General features: G+C 48.1%; 1 protein-coding gene across 1 annotated transcript in view; it reads left to right on the top strand.

Annotated features, from left to right (window-relative positions):
* Positions 1 to 27126, top strand: part of LOC139749264 (cell adhesion molecule Dscam2-like) — a 468747-nt gene that overhangs the window by 236791 nt on the left and 204830 nt on the right.

The raw sequence follows: 27126 nt of genomic DNA, 5'->3' as shown, positions 1-27126 counted from the left end.
TCTCGTCACGGGGCGAATCTTTCAGCTTCTCCCTGAAAGCTGAAACATCAAATGTCGGAGACTCAAAACCAAAGGTGGTCTTTACCAACTCCGTCTCCCTGGCAAGAGTTTTTCACCACACCAGCTGGAGACAAGTGTACCAATACACCAGCTAGAGACAAGTGTACCAATACACCAGCTGGAGACAAGTGTACCAATACACCAGCTGGAGACAAGTGTACCAATACACCAGCTGGAGACAAGTGTACCAATACACCAGCTGGAGACAAGTGTACCAATACACCAGCTGGAGACAAGTGTTACACCACGCCAGCGAGGACACTTGTCACACCTCAGGAACTGGGAACAGACTTAGATAACACTACACCAAATGGTATAACCTTACAGCAGTTGGTATAACACTACAACAGAAGTATAACTGAGGAAACAATTGTCTTGAAGAATTAGAGTAATGGAACATTCTACATCAGAACCCAAGCGCTGGACCAGACAACTTACTTATACCAGACCACAAGAAACATTATACCTGGATGCACAGGACACCAAAAATATTCTCGGTGACAGGAGGCTTGAAGGAAGGCCAAACGAGCCAGCATACAACCACGCAACATAAGAACCTTGGAGGAGAATGGTGTACAGTGTGGACGATGCTGGGGACAGTCGCAACTGGAAGAGAAAAACCACATCGATCCTCCATGCATAGCGGCACGAGAGGTACCCAGTCATGTACTTGAAGCCCTTCTACAACCACTACTTGGTGAGTGACGTGATCATTTCCTTTCCTCTCACGACGAAGGTTCTGGTCAGGTGATGAAAAAGTCCTCATCGAGACCAGGCCTTGAATGAAATACAGAAAGGCGGTAAGAAGATAGAAAAGGAAAAGAGGCAAGTGGGAAGAATATCAAGGGAATTTCAAGAACATGAAAAATTATGCCTTTCAGCAAAGGGGCAAGTTGATGGTCCACAACACTGGGTACGGCCCACCTCACACCGCCCCCTCACATCCTGTTATTCCTCCTACACTAATCTCTTTCACTTGGCCAAGTCGTGCTCTCATTCTCATGCAGTCGTTTACTCCTCCAAGGAAATTGGCCTGGGGAATGCGCACCAGCTCGGCTGCTGGGGGACGAGCGTACCGGCTCGGCAGTTGAGGGCGAGAGTGACATCTCAGCGACTGGGGACATACGTTACATCTAAGCAGTTGGAGACGTGTGTAACGCCCGAACATGTTGAGAGCGAGAGTAACGCCTGAGCGATTGAGGACACGTGTAACAACATCTCAGGAGCTCTGGACGTGTTACATCTCAACTGGCACGGGCGAGTGTAACACCTCAAGCGACTGGGGTATATGTGTAACACTTCATCTGTGAGGCACGTGTGTGTGTGTGTGTGTGTGTGTGTGTGGTGTGTGTATGTGTGTGTGTGTGTGGTGTGTGTGTGTGTGTGTGTGTGTGTGTGTGTATGTGTGTAACACCTCTGCCTGTAGAACAGAGTGTATAACAGCCGTGCACATCAGGCCGAGTGTAACAGCTCACGAGTGTAGCCTAGGTGTTGGAGGGGCTGTGCGAGAGGGCTGTACCAAGCAGAGAGCCAACAGAACACGACAAAAGGTTTCATGTGACACCCCACCAGCGTCCTCCCCCGGCAACTCCAGCAACAACAAAACTCACTTCTGCTGACGGTGCTGCTGTCAGCGTGGGCTCCTGTCTTCCCTCCCTCTCCCTCGCTTCTGCATTTCACCACCGTTGTGTTCGTGTGGTCGCCGCCGATTCCGCCCCCCATCCCCCTCCTCACCCCAGTCCCTCCTTGCAGGATCTTGCACGAGAGAATAAGAAAGTTCCTGTATCGGGACCACTTGATGTGGACACACGCACACACTCTCCGTATACCACGCTCCCTGACGGCTCGACACCTCATTTCCCGAGCGATTCATAAACCATTTTCAGCTTGTGTATCACGTCTCATGTGTGTCAGTATTCAGGGCAAGATGGCGAGGCGTGCGGAATGTCCTTTTATTTTGCTCCGAGAAAATGAGGATGTATAAGCGAAAGAAGGGCGCGTGAAAGGAAGTACACAGAAGGATGTGAATGTCGAGAGGCGGGAGGGACCACATAGAGACGTACTTAAATGAAGTTAGAGAGAGAGAGAGAGAGAGAGAGAGAGAGAGAGAGAGAGAGAGAGAGAGAGAGAGAGAGAGAGAGAGAGAGAGAGAGAGAGAGAGAGAGAGAGGATAATGCAAACCCTAGAGGAATGTTTGGAGGTTTACCTAGGGAACCAGACCGTCAGGTGAGTTGCAGTGTTATTACTGGACCGGTGGAGGAAATTCTCGCAGGGAATAAGAGCTTTTCTCCCACAGTCGTGCTTGTCTGAACCACCAGGGGCTGGATTATCGTCTCGTCTTGATTCAAACATTCACATTCGGCCGTTGTTCCACTGAACAAGTCCAAAAGCGTGGACAAAAACCTAAGCTAAGATACCACACCAGACGTTCGGGCCAGACCTTCCAGCCAACATGTCCATCCTCCTGCTTCATCCCGTGATGTCTCAACCCAGTTTCGCTCTGGTGAAGCTGTTTGAAAAAAAAAAAAAAAAACAGATCAACAGTTTATACCAAGATGTACCTTTTGGTATCGCTCTGATTCTATACAAATCGACGCACGTCTGCGAATCTAAGCAACTAGTCGGCATTCTCGTGGGGGTAAACCAGCGGCTGGGATCCTGGTGAAGACGAGCTTGTGTTGGTGCTCAGGCGGGGAAGAAAGGGAAGATTGCGGCCTCCGTCAAGTGTCAGCTTATTTCCCGCTGGATGATATTCATATCGAAGCCGCCTGCAGCAGACAACAGTGAACGCCTCTCCTTTAGCAACGGACAACAATTTGTGCATCATGCACGAGTGGACGCCGTTCTCTCTGCATGAGGCAGCGCAGAAGACGACAGTGAAGGTCTTTCCTCCTGCCTACAATTAAAAAAAAATAGAGAAGACATCCCTCTTCCAGGAGACGTCAGTGATCGTTACCCCTCCTTTAAGAACCATGATGGATACTCTCCCTGTTGCAGACGTACCTTTTTAATTGGAGAAGACACCAATAGATGCTCTCTCTCTCTCATTAGACGAAATTCGACTCTTCCTTTTGCAGAAGACAGTAATGGACGCCCTTTCTCTCCCCAGAAGACGAGAGTAGGCGTGAATGCCCCAGAAGACGGCATCGAACACCACACATCCAGGACAGAGCGGTGAATGCCACGCATCCTGTTGCAGGCGGCGGTGTACATCCTCTTTCCCGCAGGAGGTGACAGTGGGTTTATCAGAGTCCTCGTCTCCCTCGTTGTTCCTCCGACATGACCAATTCCCAGCTAACAAGGGGATGATAGTCGCGTCCTCGCACCTCCGCCTTCATTTAATTAATCCCGTAATGGAACATAATAGTGAGTATAATTGATTCAGGAGGAACCTGCGTCGCTGACGAGGTCTGACAGACGACCCGTCTACGTCTCCGACAGAGTCGTGGTCGTCGGGGTTAGCCTAAACCATATCTCCCAGCCTCCAGGGCGTCTGGCTCATGCCTCTTGTGTCCGAGTGTATGACAAAGCATCTCTGGGTGTCCTAGGGTGTTGTGGATACGACTAGAGTTATTGTGGGATAATGTTGGATGTCGTGCCGACGAACGCTACGTAAATTCTAAGCATGTGGCTCTCATTTGTCATGGCTGGCAGAGTGTTGCACGTACGTGGTGTTCTAAGGATTTGCTACATTGTTCCTAGGACTGCGAAGCAGAAGAATGCAGTAGGAGTTTAGTGATATGAAGGTAGACAGATAGATTATGGTAGGGCATCATCTGATGCTGTGTCGCGAATGGTGACATTGCGTCAGGTCAGGTCAAAGGTCAGGCCTTCATACCCAAGGGGTCGTCGTGCCTTCATGCTTAGAAAGTGGTACTGGCGTGCTGAGGGGTCGTACCGTCGTGTTCATGGAGTTGAGGATTGCATGTGGTTGTGTGGAGCACTTGACAGTGGTGCTGGTGTGGTTGCATTGGTGTCGCCGATGGACCATAACAGCGTTATGTTATGAGCAGTGCTCTCGACGAAATGGTAACGCCCTCCAGCCTCATAATGCTTGTGAGAAGCACAGCTTCTATACATGCGGATCCTAGAGACGAGGAAGGCACAAGCGGTTATGAGCGCAATTCGAAGCACTTATCCTCTTCTAACTAAGACATTGTTGAGTGTATAGCTGTAACTGAGTTAGGTGCGGGCGTAATTGTCGAGGGAGAAATTGTATCAAGGTCTCATCTATAGTTTTCTTTGATCCTGTCAAATGTCAAGATAACTGGGAAAGACTTGAAACCCACTTGAATTCCAGTCTCTGGTGCGTACATGGGAAAGACGAATCAATATCATATACATGGAAATTCCTGGTAAACATTGCTCATAATCGGCGCTTAGAATCATTCTTCGTTGGGGCTTCAGTTACGGACGACTTTGTAATACGTCACAGTAGAGATCGGAACGTACCATAGTTATAGTGTGGATAGGCAAAGGCACACACCCTGGGCCTGATGGTGTTCATCTCGCTACTAGCAAATAATGGAAACATTATGGAACTTTCTGTTGTGGACCTCCCTCCCAGGATTCAACCTAAAACACACAGAAGCTGAACGTTCATCAAAAGAGTGTACCTGACCAGCCGCAGGTTGTAGGGCGTGCTTAGGCCTACGCACCGCGGCCTCTGTTAGCCTGACTGACCACAGGAATGAACGAGACAATCTGGTCCTGGTTATGAGGGTCTTCTGGAACGCTGACACGAACGCGATATGATAACCCGTGTCGAGGCAGCTTTTCCGATCTAATAATATGCTGCCGTTTTTTTTTTTTCCCCTTTTTCTCGCCTTCTCTTCCCGGAGGTGTAAGGCAGGGAAGGCGCGAGTTTGTGTGTCGGAGTCAAGCCGGCCAAGAGGTGAGGGGTGACGTGATAACTCACACTCCAGTTCTGGCTCCACGGGGAGCTTTGGAGAACTGAGGTAACAAGATGGATACACCCCAGTTGTGGCTCCAGGGGGAGCTTGGGAGAACTGAGGTAACAAGATGGAACCAGATGCGCGTCGCCACCATCAGCGACGGAGGGAGGGGGCGCTGGCTGGCCAAACCCTCTCCATTCCCTCGGCCTTTGATCAAACTGCCTAGTCCTTCTCTCTCTCTCTCTCTCTCTCTCTCTCTCTCTCTCTCTCTCTCTCTCTCTCTCTCTCTCTCTCTCTCTCTCTCTCTCTCTCTACTATGAATTTCGATCGCAGTCTTCAAGAAAAAAAAAGAAAATGACTTCCAAACGACCAAGAAGATATTTCTCTCCTTTTCGCATCGTCGTGTTCTGCAATGGCCTGAGCTGCGAATAAGAACAGGCTTGTTGAACAGACATTATTACTGTCGGTCTGGTTAGGAAGGAAGATGTGGCTGTAAAATGGTACAGGCAACAAGATTAGGGTAGGTTAGTCTAGGGTAGGTTAGGTTGAATTAGGTTATGGTAGTTAGGATAGGTTCAGTTATGTTAGATGAGTTAGGTGGCTAGGCTATGTTAGTTAAAGCTAGGTTTAGTTAGGGGTAGATGAGGTCAGGTTGGGTTAAAGCTAGCCCAGTTAGGCTGGGAAAGATGAGTTAAGGTTTAAGTTAGGCTATGCTTAAGTTGGATGATGTTAGGTTAGTTTATGCTATGTTTGGTGAGGATAGCTTTGGTTAGGTTAGGTTAGGTTAGGTTAGGTTAGTTTATGCTATGTTTGGTGAGGATAGCTTTGGTTAGGCTAGGTTAGATTATGCTAGGTTAGGCTAGGTTAGGTTAGGTTAGGTTAGGTTAGGTTAGGTTAGTTTATGCTATGTTTGGTGAAGATAGCTTTGGTTAGGCTAGGTTAGATTATGCTATGTTTGGTGAGGATAGCTTTGGTTAGGCTAGGTTAGATTATGCTATGTTTGGTGAGGATAGCTTTGGTTAGGCTAGGTTAGGTTAGGTTAGGTTAGGTTAGGTTAGGTTAGTTTATGCTATGTTTGGTGAGGATAGCTTTGGTTAGGCTAGGTTAGATTATGCCAGGCTTAATCAGGTTACGCTAAGCCAACTTACGATTAGGCTTAGTCACATTAGGTTAAACTTAAGCTAGGATTAAGCCAGCCTAAGCCAGACTAGACTGATTTAGACCATACACTAGGGGACTTTAATTGCCGAAAAAGGACTTTGATAACTGAAACACACATTATCTAGATAAGAGAAAATTGTCTATTTCGTCAGCAAATAATGGTGGATTATGTAGAGGCTCTGTCAGCCAACCGTCAGTCACGTAGATGAACGGTTGATTACATTCAGTGTGATGTAAGGCTGTGATATATATATATTTTTTCCCTCCAGCGTACTTGATCGACTGTTCTTAGCGAGTCTTTATTCACCAACACGCCTCTCTCTCTGTTGGGCAGTGATTGATCGACGTCAGCCCATCGTCTGGACCCAGTGTCATAGAATGGCTCTAGGGCTGAATGTCATTTAACAGCCCACCTGCCTTAGGGACAGAGACCATTCATCACCATAGTTGATTGTAAGGGGGGAGGGAAGGGGAGGAGAGGGAGGTTACAACCAGGCTAATGATCGTTAACCCAACAACCACTGAGATGTGATACTGAGGTGCATAATTGTTAGTTGAGTGTATGTCAAGGACGGAGGGTGTATGGACCACAAAGACTCTGTGTGTGTGTGTGTGTATGGTAGTACACGACCCCTGAGTGTGGTAGTACACGACCCCTGAGTGTGCTAGTACACGACCCCTGAGTGTGGTAGTACACGACCCCTGAGTGTGGTAGTACACGACCCCTGAGTGTGGTAGTACACGACCCCTGAGTGTGGTAGTACACGACCCCTTCGGTGTCCTACGTAGCCCCCCCTATGACCTCCCAGCGTCAGGTCGCCGTGTTCCGTGGGCGTGTGAAGAAGTCGGTGGTCGTCATTCATAATCTGACCCCTGACCTCACTGCGCCCGGGAGCCTCGTCCGCCCACGCCTCGCCTTTCCCCCAAATATATAAACTGTCTGGTGGACTAAATTGCCTGCCAATGGACGTGAATGTACTGGACGAGAAGAGATAATTGGGCACCAGCATCAAACGCTGTGTCTGGGGGTGTGTGTGTGGGGGGGCGCCGCCCGGGGCGCTCCACTGACCAGAAATATGCATATAGTGAGGCCGCCTTGATGGGAAATGTAATTAGTACAGAATACTGATGATGGTGACTGTAAAACTCCATCATGCCCTCACGGGATCCATGCAGTAACGTAATGTGTATATATGTATATATACACAGTGTTGTGTATGATCCTGTACGTCAACATGCCTCTCTATCTCTCTCTCTCTCTCTCTCTCTCTCTCTCTCTCTCTCTCTCTCTCTCTCTCGTCTTCCTTCCTTTCCTCTGTCTCTCCTGTCTTTCCACCGTCCCTAGCTCCCCCAACCCAAGCCACCCTGTACTACTACCTGGACGCGACGGAAATTGCAAGTCCGTTGGTCATTTCCGGTGTGGGGCGGTTCCCCTCCCTCCCTCCCTCCCTCGCCCCTGAGGACCAGGGGAGGGAGTAGTTGTACAGGTGAGAGAGAGAGAGAGAGAGAGAGAGAGAGAGAGAGAGAGAGAGAGAGAGAGAGAGAGAGAGAGAGAGAGAGAGAGAGAGAGACAGAGAGAGAGAGAGAACGGCCGTGGATTCGTCTAAGTTGAGGGAGAATACTTGAGATACAGAATGAACCTCGAAAGAGACTGGTAGAAAAGACAAAGGGGGTGGGGGAGTGTGGGGAGAGAGAGAGAGAGAGAGAGAGAGAGAGAGAGAGAGAGAGAGAGAGAGAGAGAGAGAGAGAGAGAGAGAGAGAGAGAGAGAGAGAGTTTATGTGGAGAGGAAACAGGTTAATTGGTCCGGATGACGGGAGGTCAGACGCTGGCCGGGCTGGAAGGGACTGCTCCCAGGGGGGTAAGGCATTGGTGAGGCGGGGTCCTGGTGTGTGGTGGTGAGTCTTGTGTGGTGAGGCGTGGTTCTGGTGTGTTGTGAGGCGTGGTCCTGGTGTGTGGTGGTGAGTCTTGTGTGGTGAGGCGGGGTCCTGGTGTGTGGTGGTGAGTCTTGTGTGGTGAGGCGTGGTCCTGGTGTGTGGTGGTGAGTCTTGTGTGGTGAGGCGGGGTCCTGGTGTGTGGTGGTGAGTCTTGTGTGGTCCTAGTGTGGTGGTAAGTCTTGTGTGGTGAGGTGAGGGGGTTGTGTTATGGGGTGTGGCGGAGGCTAGGGTTATGTGGTGTGGTAGGGATCCATGTGTATGGTGGAGGTGGGAGGCGGTCGTATTCTGTTGTGGTTTAGGGAGTCATGTGTGATGAGGTGTGGTAGGTAGTGGTACGCAGGGAGACGTTATGCTTTTGTTTTCGTTAAGTTGATGATTTTTATTTTTTTCTTTAGGTCTTCAACCCGTCTCCATCTTTTTAAAGGGAGCGTCACTCCCTCAACCCGTCTTCATCCTTGTAAAGGGAGCGCCACTCCCTCAACCCGCCTACATCCTTGTGAAGGGAGCGCCACTCCCTCAACCCGCCTCCATCCTTGTGACGGGAGCGCCACTCCCTCAACCCGCCTCCATCCTTGTGACGGGAGCGCCACTCCCTCAACCCGCCTCCTTCCTTGTGAAGGGAGCGCCACTCCCTCAACCCGCCTCCATCCTTGTGAAGGGAGCGCCACTCCCTCAACCCGCCTCCATCCTTGTGAAGGGAGCGCCACTCCCTCAACCCGCCTCCATCCTTGTGAAGGGAGCGCCACTCCCATCCTTAGCTGTAGTTCTCTGGAGTGACCGCCCCGTTATACCACAGGTAGGTAAGGTCTTGGTGGCGCTGTATCCATTCATTATGTTGGAGGACCGGAGGTGGTGACTGCACCCCTGTGGCAGCACTCACTTTGTGGTGGTTCATTATGCATAACTTGTCTGCAGAACATTGTGGTAACCTCAGTATACCTTTGGTTTTATAAAGGGATTCTGTTAGTTGTGTATGGTGTATAGATCCCCTTAAAGGTTAGTTGTGTATGGTGCATAGATCCCCTTAAAGGTTAGTTGTGTATGGTGTCTAGATCCCCTTAAAAGTTGGCAGATGTGATGGACTGTTGTGCTCTTCTCGCTGCCGAATTTGTCATAGAGTTTTATACAAAACTTTTCTCTACAAATTGGCTTCTCTACTTTACCCCTGATGGTTGAGTTCCTCTTGTCCCACGACGTAAAATTCCACCTCCTGTTGTGGCTCTTGAATAAGGCATTGAATGGCAGGACCCACATACGTAGCTGCCCTCGAGAGAACTGCTCCATTTGTTCTTTGAATTCGAGATATTTCTTTTATAAGTTCTGAAATCTACATGGTCCCCCGTATGATCTGCTAGACTTACGGATCAGCGTTTTCTTCACTCCTGATATTCACGTCTTTGAGCTTTGGACTTCGAGTTGATTACCCCTTATGTCGCTCCTCCTTCAAGTCAGTCTCTCCCATCGCTGTGCTGCTGAGTCTACGTGGTTACCTTAACTGGCCGTGTCACGCAACACCCAGCAGGTTTGGTGATTCTGGAGTTCCTATGTGATCGCTGGCATTACTAAGATTCGGTCGATCCGATGTCTACTTCCTTCCTTCCACCGTTAGGCTTTGGAATTCCTCCCCTTCATCTATTTTTTTCTTTTTTCTAAACTGATTCTCTCTCTCTTCCTGGAAGAGGCGGGTTCATACATGGTATAGAGAACGGGTAACACTTCTTGATAATCACATCTCAGCCTCAGTAGTGACGTGTGTGTGTATATATATATATATATATATATATATATATATATATATATATATATATATATATATATATATATATATATATATATATATATATATGTAAATACATTCTTTCGTCTGTTTCCTTGCGCTACCTCGCTAACGCGGGAAACAGCGACAAAGCAAAATGAATGGATAAATAAATAGAATATATATATATATATATATATATATATATATATATATATATATATATACGTATATAGTCTTCAGTCCAACGCCACTTATTGTATCCTTTTTCCTCCAGTTCTTTCTTCATATCCCAATCATGTTAGTTCTGCCAGTGATGTTCTTTTGTTTTTTGTTATTAGTGGTATTGAGTTCAGATATTTCTCTCCTCGTTTTACCGAGTGATAGTCGGTTAAGCTTTCATTTCCGCTAGGAGCAGAGATCTCTTTCCTCTAAACGTCAGAGCCTCTCAGTACCACCTAAATAAACCTCAGCACGTTCATATATATATATATATATATATATATATATATATATATATATATATATATATATATATGTGTGTGTGTGTGTGTGTGTGTGTGTGTATATACACTTATATGATCTGTATTGGCGTGATGTCCCCGATATTCCACAGCGTGTTTATGGGAATGATACATGACTTACATGTAGTAATACATGTTGCTTCTTCTCTCGCTTGTTTATCGTACGATCTTAACCACCGTTCCGCCCGAGTGTGAGGAGAACAGTTGAGATGTGATTTGCTTGATCGTTACAAAAGTAATGTTGGTTGGATGTCGGTGTGTACCCCTTGCCCTTTTTTGACAGTGTACGTTAGCAACTTCAAGAAATTCAGAGGTGACATTTTTGTGTTGATGGCATATCTCTTAGAGTCATGGACAAATTGCATTCAGTACAAATGATATATAACAACTCTGGTTAAAAACAGTGTTTCTGCTGAAAGTTAATTGTTCTAAGTGAGTAACATTTACTGATTCTTACGTAGCCACTTAGCGAAGATCACCGCTAACTTACAACTTGCTTGTGTATTGCTCCGTTAAACAGAACTTGGTAGCCTGGTACACAGGAGGTAGAAATGTACAGAACAGGTTCGATCATGGTGTAGAAATCGATGAAATGTACAGAACACGTTCGATCATGGTGTAGAAATCGATGAAAAAAGGCAAAAAAAAAAAAAAAAAGAAAAGAAAAGAAAATCGCTCGGTCGGGAATGAGACGCTGAAATATTGCAAAATTCAATTGCGCGTTGAGTTCATTTCCTGAGGCACGTCGTCCGGAGGTGTTAATTGGCTAATGGAAGGTCTTCAACCATTTTACACGGCAAGAACACCCAGAGGGAGGGTGTCTTGGAGAGGCTTACAAGTCCTTGGATTGAGCAACCACTCGGAACAGTTTGCCCGAGAGAGGAAACGAGATTGTTGGTAATACCTCGCCTGTATTGCCGTTTCTATTCTTTGTATTGAACCGGTTACAGCTTCTTCAGAATCACGATACAGCTCGCCTCACGAGTGTCGCACAACACCCGTGTGGAAACGGCGTGCCGCGTGGACTGCCAGGAGGTTACAACATTGCGCTGTTGGTCTACGGGTCGTGACGTTCTTCTTGGCGTCTTGGCCCAGTCTTCTTCGACAGGCGCGAGATCACGTCCTCGATCACAAGGTCATTTGGCGGGAAAGTCCAGCCTCGTGTGAGCAGGTTGAAGGAGAGAGAGGAGGCGATTGCGAACTGCATCATCCATAAGCGTGGAACTCCACCGCTGTCGGGATGGAGACTCATGAGCGAATCCCTCCTCCCTCCTCCAGGAGCCTGAAGTCTGAAGGCTGAAGTTTGATGAATTCTTCCTGGTTTCTCTCTTCAGCGGAAGCATACTTTTTGACCACCTGATTCTGGACCTCCGTTAAGCTTGAAGTCAAGCTGTGATAGCTCGGAAAAAAAAACATGGTGTGTAACGCGTTCTTTATGGAGTAAAGATGTTCCTGTGTCAGTGTATTTTTGCCAGCCGTTCTGGAGTGTTATCGAGATCCATCAGGTCAGTGAGTGCCCCACACACACACACACACGCACATCTAGGTTTCCTTCTTTCGCCTTCGCTTCCTAGAACTCCAGTTTCATGACAAATCCTCTGACTTCAGCAGACTCGAAGACAAAGAGCTTTCCGCTTCCTGGAGAAGAAAAATACGCTCATGGCGAGCGTTGTAAGTAACCCAATCTTTGTCTTCCAGTCTGGAGAGCAACATGTTACAGTCCTCCTTCCTTGTCGTGATTGAGGAACACCTGTACCCCTCCTTGTAATTCAGCGACATTCTTGATAGTATTTTCTGGGAGAGACAACGAACATCGATGTGAATTAGAGAGTGTGTATATCGCGAGCGCAAGACCCCCCCCCCCGAAGAGATGGCGTTCGTCGAGGACATTCGACGACATTTTTGAGCATCTGATCTTGCTGTTCTGCGCTCCTTCGAGTCCAGGAGGCAGTTGGTAAAGACTCCTTCGGGTCCAGGAGGTAGTTCGGTAAGCACTCCTTCGGGTCCAGGAGTCAGTGTTCTTGATAAAGGCCAAGACCTGTGTGTGTGGATCACGTACTGTGGCCACTGTGAATTCGTGTTTCACTACCTCCACACGTGTCTGGGATCCAGCCTTACAGGGCTGGGACTAGCAGGGGGCCTCGTCAGTTGTACTTCGAGACAAATTTCTCGAAAGTTCCTTCGTCGTCTCAAGGAGTGGACGTCTTGGAGAATGTCATCTCCTGTGATAGCGGCTGATTACGAAGATAGTAACCCCGCTGGGGACCTGGCATGATCCCTCAGCACGAAGATAAAGCGCTGGCCCTTGTGTCTATATGATGGGTCGGCCTTTGACCTAATCCTTGAGGATCGCATCTCCTCGCTTTCAAGGGCTGGAGTACCGCTGCGTTCGAGGGAGGGTCGAGTACAACCTAGGAATGTTATTGATAATAAACTGAAGTGTGGAGTGTTTGTATACCTGTACACATAAGCAAATACACACCGCCCTAACACGGGCCACAAGTGGGCAAATAACTTGTGTGCGATGGGAGAGAGGGAGGGGGACAACGAGGCTCCTCACAACTTCCGATGCGGAGAGTAAACCAAATATTGGTGATGGTGGGGGGCGGGGGGGCGGAGGAGCAGTGAGGGTGGCGGCGGCGGTACGCAGCCAACCCCACACACACACACACACACACACACACACACACACACACACACACACACATACGCCAGCCATTGTTGCCAAGCAGGCCCGCGTTGAACACCTCCTCCTTCCATCATCCTCACCCCCTCACCCTCGCGTCTGCTTCGGGGCATCTGTCCTCGCTGCTCACTCTTGAGTAGGGTTGTCTCTAAGAGAGAGAGAGAGAGAGAGAGAGAGAGAGAGAGAGAGAGAGAGAGAGAGAGAGAGAGAGAGAGGGCAGGAGAGGGAGAAGCATCCCTGACAGGGAGAGATGTTTTTCCGGGTGGGGTGTGTGTTATGACGTTGCTTTACATCTGGTGGGAGGGAACGCTGGTGACGACTCTTGCCCTTCGTGCGATGTGGTCCAATACCGTACGTATCCGAGTGTTCCTCATCTGAAAGGCTTGCGTTGGGGAGACCATTTGTCTCTCAGTGTCTCCATACTGATTCCAGCTTCAGCTTAAGAGTTGCCATGCGTTCTACCCCAGGAATTGAGGACTGGTGCCTTATGATACCGCTACGGGTGGCGGGCTTAATGGGTCAACGACAACGCATCCATCCCAGGCGCCACTTCCTCTCGCCCTAACCCCATGAGCCAGTGTTCGCATGACGTCTACCGTGTCTACCATAACCTCTGCACGAGTACCCCTTGCCTGCTGTAGGAGGTCATTAACGTGCGTCCGACTACCATCACATGTCTCCTGGCAGCCCGTACACCACCCCGTTTCCCAAGGGGCCACCAGCTTTCATAAAGAAACCCATTAACGTTTCTGGGAGTTCTGGCGAGGTTGCGCGGGAAACTTAACTACCCTGGTGAGGATGAGGGAGCTCAAAACTGGCAGTCACAGCCCAGTGGGGAAACTGGGCCGTGTGTCTTGTGCTGTCCCGCACGCGTACAAGACCAGGTCAGTGCCTGACTAGTTCATCCTACTAGTGTGGCGTGTCAGCCAGTATACGATCGTATCAAGTGTTCAGCCATATACATATATATATATATATATATATATATATATATATATATATATATATATATATATAATGTTTCATAACTGTAATCCTTCAGTGTTTATAGCCACCCTCGTAACTCTGATAACTATAACGATTAATCCTTGTTATCAAACTACGGGTTTTACACTCGCCCATTATCCCCTTTGGTCCGCTGAGCCGCCACAGCTGTTTTTCGTCAGCAAAATCTAGCTTTTCACAGGCCGTCCCCCCTTGCAGGAGGTTACAACACAGAGTAACAAGCAGGAGTCCATGATTGCTACAGGTGAGGAGGAGGAGGGGGGGTCAACCCGTTTGATGTCAATGTTATGGTGAGTTTTTTCCCCCACACATTGCCAAGGGTTATATACCTGTGTTGGGTGAGGAACGAGTGGACCGTAAACGTTGGAGAGAGTTTGGTCTCAGTTGTTAGGCACTGTAGTACCCGGTGTTTCATGGGGTTTCGGGTATATGTTTTTCTTTTTGTACCCCCCGTGCTGTTTACTGAGGGGAGTACGCGAGCCTTTGTATGTCTGGTGTGTTAGGATGGCACGTCGGTAACTGCAGCTTTAGGTAGCCAGGATCATGATGTCTTGGGGGGGGGGGGGGGGGGGGTAGAGGCACCACTTCTGCAGTCGCGAGTGGGTTGTAGAGGAAAACGTCCAATTGCCATAGTCTTAGGAATAAACTGCACGGTCGAGCAAAGGGACATTAGCACACCCGAAACAAAGTATGGACTCACGGTCCATAGGATAGACTACTGCAGTTATTGTTGTTGCGGGAATGGAAGCATTTCTTCCTCTCTTTCTCCAAGACGACCTCTTTTTCCAGTCCACGGTTCAACCGCTCCTGTTCTGGGGCCATACAGACATGGAATCAGGCATATCGGGTTTGGAAAAACTCTCCTTCCTCCGGCTCCCATTCAGCATTCATCACTGGCCCGCAGTCATTGCAAATACTTTATCCGTGAGGCGAGGCGTTCCTTTATTCAAAGAAAGTAGCGATAACCTCTCCTCGTCATCCACTGATAGGCCTTTCCGGCCTGTAGTTAATGGCATCGCAAGCAGCCTCTGTCGTTCTACATTCCTTTCCTTCACTTTTCGTTCTGACGGGGCTGTGCCTCTCTCTCTCTCTCTCTCTCTCTCTCTCTCTCTCTCTCTCTCTCTCTCTCTCTCTCTCTCTCTCTCTCTCTCTCTCTCTCTCTCGAAGACAAAGCAGCTATCTTTGGGTCTCGCTTCTCTTCTAACTCTCTCTACCTTGGATGATTCTAGCATGCCTCCACCCCTGATGCTCCTCTTACTAATCCTATGCCCCTCCCCGTAATCTACTTTCGAATTGTCCGAAAAGCGCTTCTCTCTCTCTCTCTCTCTCTCTCTCTCTCTCTCTCTCTCTCTCTCTCTCTCTCTCTCTCTCTCTCTCTCTCTCTCTCTCTCTCTGAACACAAGCAAGGCTTATACTTTCCCTTGTCTCTTCAGTTTCCTTTTCGTTCACTTAAAAAGTCCTGGCCTTGATGTGGACTTCTGTCCTTGACTGGAGCCCCCAGCGTGAAAAACAAGACGTTTGGTATGCCAGAAATCACCAAGAGACTTTACCTTATCCTACGTATCGCCACAATTACCATCAGCTCTCCAACGTCACCAAAATTTCCCCTCGCTCAGTCGGGTACGCTGAGGGACAGCACCCTTTTTTTTTTTTCCCCACGGAACATAATTCATAAGCTACACATCAGGCATTACCCCCCGCCATTAGGGAACATGACTAAGGACGTCTACAGGGACGACGCCACTCAATACAGTCGTAGCCTGTGAATGACATACCTTCCCCCGAACACACCCCGACATGGGACAGTCGAAGGCCTCCAAGCTCAACGACTAAGAGAGAGAGAGGGAGAGAGAGAGAGAGAGAGAGAGAGAGAGAGAGAGAGAGAGAGAGAGAGAGAGAGAGAGAGAGAGAGAGAGAGAGAGAGAGGGGGGGGGGGGGGAAGACTATAGTCAGATGCAAGACCTTCCACTGGAATACAAATATGGAACACACCTGGTGCGCACGGAGCCTCAGAACAACGAGAGGGGGCGAGCCTCGCTCCACTCACCCATCGATAAATACGATGAAAAATCTGTAGCTTATCTCAACCAATATCCTCTCCCTGAATCAACAGACAGCATCACTGCACACAATCACATACACACACACACACACACACACACACACACACACACACACACACACACGGACGTCTCCAGTGTGCCGGGGTTGTGGACCGTACGAGGCACACCACCCACAAGCTTCAATAAAAACCTTCCCTACATCTGTGCACACACGTTACTATTTTCCCATTTTTTTCTACTGTACATTGCCCCTTCCTAACGCCTCTCTTTCCCCCCACTCTCCCTCCTTCCTTCCATAATCACCCACTTGAAAAAAAGAAATAGAGAGAGGGAAAGACTGAATAAGACCCACCGCCCCTCACTGCGAATAGTGTTGTCTGTGAGAGAGAGAGAGAGAGAGAGAGAGAGAGAGAGAGAGAGAGAGAGAGAGAGAGAGAGAGAGAGAGAGAGAGAGAGATAAGGATTTCGAGTGTGGGTAGAAACGATTGAATGTGATGAGGAGGGGGAGGGGCACATGTGCGAAACAGATGGGCACAAGGGTGAACCTAGCAAGAGAGTGAGCTCTTGTGGTGGAGGAGGAGGAGGAGGGAACGGAAAAGAAGAGGACAGATCATATGTGTGGACTGTCTGGACGTCTTTTCCCGATTTCCGCCCGGGACGGGGGTTCCATTCCACCCATTTCCCGCTCGGTCCGGATCGTCTCGGCTCCCGTTCCATGAAACATTTCGGTAGTGTATCCCATTCCGCCTGGGTCACTGTGCCGTGTGTGTGTGTGTGTGTGCCAAAGCTTAGCTCTCCCTGGCATGGATTTGTAGGTTGATATTTGTATACATTGGTGTCTGTATTCAGTTATTGATGGATGATTGGTGAAGTAAAGGAATTATCTTAATCTTGTTGTACCCTTATGTGCTTTCTTTACGTGTGTCTACCATATTTAACAAATTACAATTGACTGATGATTGAGATTTACCTGCATGTTGTTGTATCTTCTTATATAATCATCGTTAGATCTATCTATCTTAATCTTTTCTGTCCTTCTCTTTACTTATCCGTCTTTTTTTATCTATCTGTCATCCACTCCATTACTCCTTTCCTTGATCTGGATATAGTACCTACAGGCCACAGTTCGTCCAAACACACCATTTAATCCCGTGTTCCACCCCCGTGTGCTTAAAGTGGAGACGTGAACTTCCGCACTGCCATAAGATATTCTTACTTCTTCCACTGGAGAAAGTTGATTCGCCACGTAAGTGGTGATTTCACATCATTAACTCAGAGGCGTTTTATCTTATTCATATCTCCACCTGGTGCTGGGTGGCGGTCGGGGGTTCGGGCAGAGCTTTTAGGGTGGATGTCAGGGAGGAGAACAGCTGTGTGCCTCAGGGAGACGGTAAAAGATTCCAGGCGATGTGGGGTGAGGGAGGTTGTGTGGGGTGGAGGAGGAGGAGGAAGGAGGGGGAGAGGGAGCGAGGGTGATGAATGCAGCATAAGAGGAAGGCAAATAGACTCAGGGGACAGGCCCTTGGGGAGGCCCCTGTGTTGATGTTGACACGCGTCTTTACATCCACCTCCACAAAGGACGCTGTGAAAGAAGTATGTGGTGGCGGCTGGGAGGCCGTTATGATGGTTGTGAATAAGGGAGGGGCGAGGGGCGACCTAATGACTGTGTTGTGGTTAACGGCAGGCTCTCTCTCTCTCTCTCTCTCTCTCTCTCTCTCTCTCTCTCTCTCTCTCTCTCTCTCTCTCTCTCTCTCTCTCTCACACACACACACACACACACCCCAAGAGGCGTCGAGACCCATGTATCGCCGGGGTTGTATATTGCTGCTTCGTTATGGAATGGGAGGAGGAGAGGAGGGTGGCCATGGGTGGTGAATGGGGAGGATTGCGTGGTGATGGTTGGCACAGAGTGAAGGGGAGGGCGTGGTCATGGCTGGTGTAGGATGGAGGTAGACGCAGCCCTGGTTGGTGACGCAGACAACACCACCTAGAGACCAGTCGACCTCAACGTAGCATTTTCCAGTTTCCAGCTGGAATAGATTTCACACAAACAAGCGAGATAGGAGAGCTGCTCCCACTTCAGTTCCACCGATGGTGTTTGTGGCTCCTGACAACAGCGCAGTGCACTTGTCTGGGGGAAACGTATCTGAAATACCGAAAAAGTTTTGGAAAATGTCGTAAGAGTCAATACGAGGTTAATCATATTGTTCTGATGTATACGGAAATTGACTAAACGCTTCTTCAGACTTGATGAAAAGTCATGTATACCTGGCTGAATTGTAGGGTGCGATTATGATTCGTCTTATCCTACCAGCTTGCCTCCTTACCTACTTGCCTCCTCTCGCCTCAGTAAGGTAACGACAGGAACAGACGACCGATCGAACGTTGGAAGGAAAAGCAGCCTTCTTGCCTGCCTTGCTCTTTTGTTCTTTAAGAAAGTTATAATACAGGAGAGGAGGAGTTCTAGGTCTCCGTCTCATCCCCTTTGGTCGCCACAAGCACGAAATATGTGGTCGCTGTTTTCCTCTCTCTTGCCCATAGGATGAGACTATTAGACAGGTATAATGTAAAAATGTAACCATAAGACTAGATACACCACCTTTACTTCGTTTTCTATGAAGCACAGGAGGAACCGTTGTTCTGTTTTCGGCGTCCACGTCTGTGTTTACGTACACGTCCGTGTCTCTCTGTGTACACGTCCGTGTCCGTGTACACGTGTGTCTTAACACCTTGGTTAGGTTTCACACCCGAGTTCGGCTCTCGGTCAGTTCTTGCCGTACGGTTGTGTAACCTCGCATGTAAATACAGTTCGAGGAACGCTTCGCCAACGTACAGAATGTAAGTTGCCAAAGGCCTACAACTCCCTCCCTCGTCATCGGGGATGAACTGTGTTTCCTTTTTGACTCTAGAGGAATTTATTCATCAAAGACCACGGGTGGAATATTTGGAATCGGATGTGATTCATTCTTCGTCTGAGAATCGGTGGCCTGAAGAGCATTATCGTGTCTTTGCTTTTTGGTGTGAAGATTCTATACGTGGCTGGGAGTCTTGGCAAGGGCATTGACCCTAATCCATATGTATACCTGTGTTCCTCTCCTCACACACACCCACACACACACACGTACACACAAATTTGCATACCATTCGCCCGACTCCGCCTGTCTTCTCCCCGTAGGTCGGGGGCCGTTATTAAAATCAGCGCTAAGAATTGAATGCATTTTAAAGATTGATAAGAACAGATGGTGTGAATACAGATACTTGGATTTGGACCATCCGTGGCGTAGCGGTCAGCGTTCCTGACCATGGAGCATTCAAAGGGCCGTCCAGGGTCGAGTGTATCGTGTTTATCTTATCATAAATGATTTCTCATCAGCCCTTTTAGTACCCAGTCACCTGGAGAGGGCTGGCGTAGCTTATTAGGAGATGTCGTGTTCAGATACAAGTTCAATGAAGGGTTCATATAAATGAACCATCGAGGGTTGGAGTGGTTCAGAAACGGGAGGTTTACTGTCGCTAAAATCCTGATGGCTTGGGAAAGAAGCGTAGTGTTCACACTGCATGTTGTCTCGGGTGCGTACTGACGAAATGTGGAGGTGCCGATGCCTCACTCTTATCTCAAAGGACAACAGATGAGATAAAAGTAGGATATGGATTCCTTCCTTGTAAGGCTCATAACTCAGATACTATTTGACGACCTCATATGGAGTAGATGAAGAGATACTGACGACTCATTTGCATATATCTTTACCGAGGTACATATTTGTACGAATAGAAACGAATAGCAATGCCACTTTTTTTTTGACGTAACTTCATTATATTTTACATAGCAAAGGCACTGACATCTCTCTGATCCGTATTCGTGTAGAGTATCTGTGTAGTGCTAGTGTGATGATTCGTACGTGCGTGTGCAAGATCGCATGTCAGATTATGATGAAGATTACGAATCTCGGTTATATGTAGCTCCGGTTCATACGACGGCAGACCTGATGAAGACTTCAGTACTTTCTTGTTTACCTGTAGATACTTTCCTATTTATCTCTAGATACTTTCCCATTTATCTCTAGATACTTTCCTGTCTACCTCTAAATACTTTCCTATCTATCTCTTGATACTTTCCTATTTATCTCTAGATACTTTATTACAGGAATGAAAGATTAGGTAATGGTAAAGATATCGTTAACGGATCCTCACTCAGGAACCTTATCGACGAACGAAACCACAAGATTACAATGTTTGCTTACGTGTCGAGGATGACACATGAGTTGTCGTCTGTTTCGGAGTCTCGGACCGTTCGAAAGAGTGAAGCTTCGAGCTCGACGAACGGGAGGTGGGTGAGGTTCTGGCGTCACACTGTGGTCAGTCACTGCTATGTATACTTTGTACTGTAGGCAGTCACTACTATGTATACTTTATACTCTCTCTATTCGCTGTCCAGCTGAAAAAAAAATTGAAAAAAGAAAAAAGAATGGGTTCATTTGACTCGTCCTAATTACCGTAACAATTCAATTGCCCCGGAGTAATAACTTTTTACGATAGTTTCTGGTTACAACGAGTGGACCGTTTGTCAGGATCGAAGGTAGGTAGCCATTCCGGTTATGGTCATTTAGATATATACCATAAAAAAAAGTAGTTATTCGTATATATAATCAAATATTTAATCATCACTCGTGTCTAGAAAAAAAGAATTGGACGATATATTTATCAGACAGTTATGTATGGACTGAAATAAATTACAGTCAGCAATGTTGACGTGGTGGATGGTGCCGTCTGCCTGGCTTACAGAGAGACCATGGTACTCGACCCTGCCCACTTATGAGGGAGCCACCTGCTGCGTCGCCTTCCTCAGATTTTCGTACAACGTACGTATGTCTGAAGTATAACATAGGTCCTGGCTTCATGATCACTAGTCGATGATAGTTATATAAGTTCCGACACCATACGTGCCCACGTAGTAATGTGTCTCTTGGTAGCCTAAAGGAATGTTTAAGCCCCACATCGCCTACAGGGTCAGTAGGGATGTTTAAGTCCCACGTCATCACTGTCTCCTCATCAACTGGTCGTCCCATTTTTCTCTTTTATATCGTCTCTTCCCAAAGCCTTTCTTCGTCGTCCCTTCTACTCTTCTTCTCTGTCCTATCTTCCCTTCCTTTCATGCCATCTTTACTTTAATCCTCTCAGGCCCCATGTTATCTCCTTTGGCTCTAACATTTTCGGTAAAGGGGATCACTAGAGCCTGGGTTTTATACACCCAGTTTCCCAGAATCTCCCGTCTTTTAAGGCAGGTCGTGTTTACAGAGATTCGAGAGAAACGGAACACCGAACAACGCGTGGTTTTGTTCGTCAGTGGCTTCCAAAACGAGGACCTTGGCGAGCGAGTTCGACTCACTTCGGCCAGATCATCATCTACATTATTGCTTTTAACTTAATTTTGCATCATCATTTTTGGTTTAAGAACCTGACAAGCGAACATAAAAGAGGGGGGGGGGGGAAGTTATGATGAGAGATATCTAGGCAAGCAGTGCTGGCATGTGCAAGAGATGTGTATGGCATGCGCAAGGTGGAGTACAAATACAAAAATCCAGGGAGGTAATTTTGCTTAAAACAGATAGGCTTATATCTCTTTCCTCGGATCCTGGAGCGCTCATAGAATTCACCCACACGAAGGCAAATTTACCAAAATTATCCAAAGCCTTTTTCCATGTCGCTGCAAAGCATCAGTCATTTGAAAAGAGCAAAATCCTCTTGACCGAGTCGAATAATGGGCAAGCTGTTAACGTCTGTACGAACACAAAATGTATCACATTATAGAGGTTAGAAGGAGACATTAGTTTGGTAAACAGTCTGCCGCGTTTCCATTAGCGAGCTCTGGGCCGGAGATCCGAGGAGAAATCCCTCTCAGGCCGGGCAAAGGCCTGGAATGAGAAAGACGAGTTATAAGAGGGAGATGTCTGAGGCGCTCCTGGGATTGCACACTTATTTCTATAGTCTCTTGAGTTTGTTTTTTAACATAATGGGTGTTGGTTCACAGAGGCATATCCTTGCAGCCCCCTGCCACAGTGTTCGTAGAACAGACCTGGAGTGAACCCTGGCTGAATTCGTATTCGAAGCTCCGTTTGGGAGGACGAGTCGAGGCTTCGTTTGAGACTGTTTACGTTTATAGAATCGGTAGATCACTTCATTTCTCCTTCCTCGTCAGCACGTGTACATATGCTATGGTTGGTTTCGTTCTAGAAGAGGATATCGAAACATTATGATTGTTATTATACTTGATTGCTGTTTCCCCCCTGCAGAGAGGTAGCGCCAGGAAACAGACGAAGAAACATAAATCTGGAGATATATACATTCCGTTTCGAGGAAGTGGGTGTGTTGGTGAGCTAAAGAAACAAAGTTGCCTCTTGTGCTTCATTGATCCATAGTATCGGACAACACTGAACTCAGCCATGTGCACCGCTGGGCACTGTTGATATGTGTGGCGTTGCTCCAACAAGTCTTGCTGTGCCGAGTTGTTACGAGGAAATGTGCTGTGTGGAGTTGTTCCAGGAGGACGTGCTGTGTGCAGAGGAGGACTCGGTGTGTGGAGTTGCTCCGCCGGGACGCGTTGCTCGAAGCTGTTCCAACACGGCCTCGAGCCACTTCAGCAGTTGTGTAAGCGATCCAGCAGTTGTGTGAGAGTTGTGTCAACGTTGGTGAGAGAGTGGTGTATGGCAGTGTTATGATAGGGTCTAATACTAATTCGCGCAGGAAGTAGTGTCACTCTGGTGTGAATAGATGGCCAGACCTATTAGGCTTGTTTGATGCTAGGCTTGTTTGATGTTAGGCTTGTTTGAGATTAAGCTTGTTTGATGCTAGGCTTCTTTGAGACTAAGCTTGTTTGATGCTAGGCTTGTTTGATACTAGGCTTGTTTGATGTTAGGCTTGTTTGAACTAGGCTTGTTTGATGCTAGGCTTGTTTGAACTAGGCTTGTTTGATGCTAGGCTTGTTTGAGACTAAACTTGTTTGAGACTAAGCTTGTACTAAACTTGTCTGAGACTAGGCTTGTTTGATGCTGTAGAGCGACCGTTCATCATCAGCCTAACTGGTCTGGTTGGTACATTTCGGACCAAAGCCGTCCTCCTCTTGCCTTCGTCAAGGACGCACTGTACAAAAGGATGCTCCCAAGGTGATTCATATCATTGTGTTGCTGGCTTAAACAGATACGACCGAACCCACCCCGCCCGACCCATGATGTTAATGCGTTCGTCTATATACCATCTCCCACACTGCTTTTCTCGTGGATTTAATTTGCACAGTTTTACCTTGTTTGTCATTCTAGCAAGGAATTACCTTTGTATGCAAATTAGGGACCAGGCCATTCAGTATTTTCCGTGTGTGTATTATGATGTGTGTCTTGCGCGTGCAAGTTGTAGTGGGGCGTGTGTGGTGGTGCAGTAGTGTACAGAGTGGTGTTGCAGTAGTGTGAGAGGAGTGTTGCAGTATTGTGAGAGGAATGTTGCAGTGGTGTGAGAATACTGTCGCACTCGTGCCAGTGGAGTAGCAGTATTGCGAGAGAGATGTACAAGTGTGAGAGTGATGGGTAGTCAGTGTGACTGTGATGTCGGAGTGTGAAACTGTAGGTGTGGTAGAAGAAAAAAAGAAGCAAAGCCTAGGAAGGCGATACCATCTCTGCACGCGTGGGTCTCCCCGTAGGGTCGACATGCCAGTGTCTCGCTCGGTACTGCACACGAGGAAAGAAGAAGTCATCTGTTCTACCAGTACCTGTGTCAGAGAGAGAGAGAGAGAGAGAGAGAGAGAGAGAGAGAGAGACGTTGTCCCCGACATACATGCTCACTGTAATTTTAGACGTGTGTGTGTGTGTGTGTGTTTAGAGTAGAGCTTCCCAGGGTAGCTGGGGAACGAGAGCTGGTGGTGGTGGGATGAGGAGGGAGAGAGAGAGAGAAAATATACCCTCCCACCCCAGTATAGTAGGTTAGTTGTGGAAGCGACTGGGAGGTGTGTGTGTGTGTGTATGGGGACGGTAGAGCAGTTGAACCACGACTCATTTACCCACCTACCCTTCACCCGTCTATCTACCACCATCTCAGTGTGAGGAGTGTGTGGCGTGACCTGAGGGATCAGGCTCATTTAAGGGAGACAAGTGGGAAAAATGTCTTTTAAGACACCATGACAGTATAGAGGATTTACTAAGAGTATATGTATGTGTCTGTGTCGAATCCGATACTGTTTACATAATGTATTATGTATATAAGCAGCCGGATCTGACACTAAGCTCCCACATATATATATATATATATATATATATATATATATATATATATATATATATATATGTGTGATCTTCCTCACCTACCTCGCCTGGCGGGCGAACAGTTCAACTCGCCCACGCAGCGATGCGAGTGTTGAGGGAGGGAGGGAAGGGAAGGTGGTGTGTGGCGAGTGAGTGAGTGAGTGAGGAAGGTTTGAAGGGGGGAAGGGGGGGGGGTAGGGAAGGATGGCTAGGTGGGTAGGTAGGTAGGAGGGAGGTGGTGGGGGGGTGAGGGGGGGGGGAGATGGCACTCATTAACGTGTAGAGTGCCACATGGGGGGGGGGAGGGGGTCGGTCGTCACGACTGCACAACTGCCACCTGCAGCAGCCAGCACCAATTATCGGCGAATGTCATTGTTCAAACCAGTTTGTGACGACGACGCCCCCCCCCCCCCCCCCGACACTCGCCATTTAACTGGCCTCGCTCCTGCCCTCTGGCTGGACAACGTACAGTATTATTATTATTATTATTATTTCCCCTCTCCCTCCCTCCCTCCTCCCTCCCTCCACACACACACACACACACACACACACACCCCTCCCCTCCCTCCCTCCCCTCCCTCGGGGCAGTACAGCGTTAATAAAACTGCCACATTTTGGACTGGCACATTTACCATATGTATTTATTTCATGCCGCTTCGTGTTTGGCTGGGGATGGGGGGGGGGGGGGGTTCCACCACCTGCCAGCCAGAGAATATAATTGGGACACAATGCATTTACACAGGTCAATTACCAGCGGCGGTGGAAACACACAAAGTTTAATTTTAGTTTGCATGCAAATGAATTAATCATTCGGTTTGATAACAATGCATGTTGTTTTAATGCATCGCAGAAAATTATATCACATAGGTCATTGGTAACGCGTCCTGGACCAACGTCCCCCCCCCCTCCCCCCATCAAGCTAGTCATGTCAAAAAGGCGGGAACTCCCTCCCCTCCCCCTCCCCCTCCCCCCCTAGCCCCTCCCCGCGAATGTGGGAAGAGGAATGTTAACGAGAGGGACGTGCATGTTTTGTTTTCCGATTGGCTCGGCAACTCCACATGCAGGCCAGTTTCTTCGGGAAACACACACACACACACACACACACACACGGGCCCCCGTGGTGTAGTGGTTAGTGTTCCTGACCATGAATCCTAGGCATGGTATTAGGCCCACAACCCATCTCAACTGTTCACCTTCTCCTTGGGGCCGTGTCGATAGATAGGTACCTGGTTTAGGCTTGTGTGTGTGTGTGTGTGTGTGTGTGTGTACAAAGGAGCAGGGACCTGATACTTATACACAATACGAAGACAAGGCAGCACGAGTGAAAAACTCTCTCCTTTAGCACACACACACACACACACACACACACACACACACACACACACACACACACCATCATCAAATGCCAAGAAGTTCCGAGCGTCTTGTACCCCCATACAACACGATCAGTTTTATCTGATGAGATAAGGGGATCCCATATTAACCCCCTTCACCACGACTTACGTTCTCTTGAACAAGAGGTTACGACCCTTAATCACGACGTTACGACCCTTAATCACGACGTTACGACCCTTAATCACGACGTTACGACCCTTAGACACGACACCACGATCCTCGGGTATGATAGGTGGGGGGCGGGGCTAGGGGAGGGGTGGAGAGTCTTTAACCACACCCTTAGAGGTCAGGTCATCATACTTAAGGAGTCTTATTGTCGTCCTCAAGGGTAGAACCGTCGTTTTCATGGGTCGTCCATATATCTCTCTCTCAAGACCCCGTACTGTCTAGTTGAAGAGTCGCACCGTCTTGCTCGAGGAGGGAATGCGTACATGAGTCTCCTGCCACACACTCAGACACCCACACACGGGGACCAAGTGTGACACCCCCTCCGTCAGCGAGGGGCAGGGTGCTCAGACACCCACACACGGGGACCAAGTGTGACACCCCCTCCGTCAGCGAGGGGCGGGGTGTGCTCAGTTGAGTATGTCATCACGCGCAGCGACACTGGAGACCCTCGGCTGAGGTAATTGTTACGTTGGCCGTAATAAAAGAGGCACGACGACATTAACTTGCCGAGCCAGTTGGAAGCTAAATACTTTGTTCTGGACGATGTTTTACCAACCCAGCAACGGCCCTGCTTTTAAAGCTGTGATGTCACTGTGTGTGTGTGTGTGTGTGTGTGTGTGTGTGTGTGTGTGTGCGCGTAATCCACTGTATCTAAATACGTGCTCGTACAGGAAGGGGAGCGAGTCGTATGGTCTAGGGAGCTCCCATGTCCTTACTGTCATTGCTTGCCCAGAGGGGGGGAGTCGCCCCATCTCTTATCTTGTCTACCGTGCAGTATCTTATGGTTTACGGACTTCCTTTTATATACTCTCTTGATCATACCTCGCCCATTATCCTACGAGGAAGATCCTGTAGATCCGCAGTATACAGGTAATCGTATGAAACCACTTTGGGTGGTTTTCCTCAGCAAGAAAACCCACCGTTTTGTCTCCTGATCTTTTCGCCTGGGTTTCACGACCTTCTTCTGTGATGCTGACTCGGAATTAGACCTATTTCTTGTATAGGTCTCGCGTTTGGTAAGCACGGCATTTTGCTCTCTCTCTCTCTCTCTCTCTCTCTCTCTCTCTCTCTCTCTCTCTCTCTCTCTCTCCACTACTTTGGTGCCGGTCTCACATCATCGGGCCATTAGATAACTTGATTGGTCCATTAGAGATTCTGCAGTTTCTCCAATCAGTGGGGTCAAGATCTATTAG

This window comes from Panulirus ornatus, chromosome 6 (genome assembly GCF_036320965.1).
Source record: "Panulirus ornatus isolate Po-2019 chromosome 6, ASM3632096v1, whole genome shotgun sequence".
NCBI classification, from domain to species: domain Eukaryota; kingdom Metazoa; phylum Arthropoda; class Malacostraca; order Decapoda; family Palinuridae; genus Panulirus; species Panulirus ornatus.
The sequence above is the reverse complement of the archived record's forward strand: the minus strand, read 5'-3'. Positions and strand labels throughout refer to the sequence as shown.